The sequence below is a fragment of the Quercus suber genome, unplaced genomic scaffold (genome assembly GCF_002906115.3).
Source record: "Quercus suber isolate HL8 unplaced genomic scaffold, Cork oak 2.0 scaffold_271, whole genome shotgun sequence".
NCBI lineage: Eukaryota > Viridiplantae > Streptophyta > Magnoliopsida > Fagales > Fagaceae > Quercus > Quercus suber.
Window position 1 is genome coordinate 765223 of NW_027069727.1, and position 2816 is coordinate 768038.

A 2816-nucleotide genomic window follows, 5' to 3' on the forward strand; every position below is an offset into this window, starting at 1 on the left:
AGAATANCTTTTTCCCTCCTACTAGTGAAATTCAAGTTATGGGCTTTTTAGAGTGTTAATGGCCACGATTTATGGGCCTTTTTAGAACGTTATGGGCCACGATTTTTCCGTCTTTTCGTGTAGTAAAAATTTAAATTGTAATACCCTTTAGTAAAAATTCATTGATGTCATATAAGTTATCATTTGTTTTCACCATTGTTAACAACAATTTTCTTAATGGAATTGAATGACCAATAGTGACATCAGATTAGACCTTACAGACCAAATGATTATAAAAAAAATTTAAGTTTATGGGACCAAAAAATGACAATTGATCAATGCACATGACTCACTTAAAATTATTGTGTACAATTACTTAAATATGATTTCATAACCTTCTAAAAAAAAAGTATGGTTTCATAAGTCATGCATTGCGCATGACAGTGATACTTGTCATCTTTCTATTATTGGTTGTAGTCTTAAACTACAACTAAATTTGTAGTCAAACTTTATTATTTCCTTTATTGTGATGGCACACAAAAACCCAATTTAGTCTCCTAACATCCCTACACAATCACCAAATAAACACCTAATCAATTTGTGTCAATAAAGGGAGCACAACACAATTTAAAAACCACACAACAAATACACAACTTATTAAGAGGGGGTACTCACAAGCTTGATTATTCACAAGGGTGCACAACACAATTCAAAACACGGACAAAGAGTACACAATTTATTGGGGGAGGGGGCTCACAAGCTTGATTAAGATTCAATTATCAAAAGTTGCAAGGTATTTAAAAAAAAGTTTCATTTTTATTTTAAATATTTTTATAAACTATTATGATATTTAGTTTTGATAATAAAAAATAAAAAATCAATAATTCCATTGTTACAAGTTACAACAAGTTGAATTATAGATCTATGACACAATCAAATCCAAACAAACAAAGTGTTGAATTGAATCATAACAGTCTCTACTATAGATTATTACTCATTTTTGTATTTGTTTTATTTTCCAATTATTTCTTCAATTAAGAGAAGCAAAGAGAATAGTAAACAACTGAATAATAGGAATTCTCTTATCCCATTTGGAAGGATATCATATCATAATTATCTATGACTGTTTATGTCTATAACATGACCACTTGATCAACTTTGGGTGTGGGAGGGGGGTTCAAAATTTCAAATCTTGATTCATCTTATACAAGATAAACTAGTCAATGTCATTGAGTTACAAGACTCCTGATTTTTTATTTTTTTTTATAAAAAACTTGGAGAAATTACCTTTTACTATCCTAAGACATACTCTTATTTACACTTGACATCATGAACTTTCAAAATGCATGATTACTACCCTAAACTATAATTTGTGTGTCACACTGCATCCTACTGTCAATTGAGTTGTTAACTTGAACGGAAAAGCATGCCACACGGAACCCACGTGATCTATGCATATATGGCATTACATGAAAAAAACAAAAAAAAAAAAAAAACAAAACAAAACAAATTGCTCCTCTTCAATCTCTTAAAACAAAATCGTTTAACAAATTTAACCCTTGTAGTGCCACGTAACCTTTGTTTTAAGGGATTGAAGAGGGAAAATTTTGATCTTTTCATGTGATGCCATGTATGCAAAGTTCATGTAAGTCACATATGACTTTCTTTTTTTTTCTTTTTTTTTTGTCCAAGTTATCAACCCAATTGTTAGCATGGTGCAAAGTGAAACACAAGTTATAGTTTAGGGTGGCAATTGTGCATTTTAAAAGTTTAAGGTGGTCAGTATAAATAAGAAGTATAATTTATGATGATAAAGTGTAATTATCCCTAAAAACTTAAGACTTATATGGTGTAGCTTTTACCATGGCCTTAAAATACTTTTTTTTTGGGGTGGTAAATGGCCTTAAAATACTTTTGTCCTCTTATCTTTACCATTTATTTTATTATTTTATTTTAATTATGATATTGACATATTTTATTCAGTTTACATATGATTCCTAGTTAAGTCTAGTATTGTATAGACATAATACTAATTTTTATTAATGGTAATGTGTCAATTATCCCTAATCAATCTCTACATAAAATAAAGGGTAAAATTCTATTTTTACAAAAAATTGGTTTTTCATCCCTAAACTTTAAAAGTTTTTTTTTTTTTTTTAATTCTTAAACTTTGTAAAGAGTTTTTTTTTTTTCCCCAATAGTTTAGAGACAAGAGTAGAGATGAAAAAATAAAATTTTTTCAGTAGTTTTGGTATGGAAAAAATGCTTTTTAAAATGTAAAGATAGTGAAATATTTTCAATAATTTAGGAACAAAAAAAAAAGAACTTTTTAAAGTTTAGAGACAAACAACAAATTTGGTACAATGTTGGGACCAAAATAATATTTTACCCTAAAATGAACAAAGCAACTTCAGTAAATGAAGCATTTTAAGCGTCTGTAAATTCCCGCTAAATTGCATAGTAATAAATTTACACGAGATTTTATAGTAAATTCATGAATAATGAGAATATAGAGTTCAAATTCCGTTATTTATAAATTCATTAGCTAGCTTTTCCTCTACAGTGTGGCCCCCTCCTGTAATGTGCCATTGACGTGGCCATGGCCCGCCTCCCCAGTCTTACCATTTGAGTGTATAGACTTCTCGGAACTGTATTGGCCTCCATAGCCTTGGGTAAGACACATGGCGTGATTGCCTTACTAAATTTCTGTACCCACAATAGCCTTTAAAGTTTTATTACTTCCCAAGTTATACATTTGTGTTGGGCATGTAGTGGACTTCAATTAAATAGGCATTAAGCCTTAACCGACTTAAGGAATATTAGTCCTTATTTGTGTA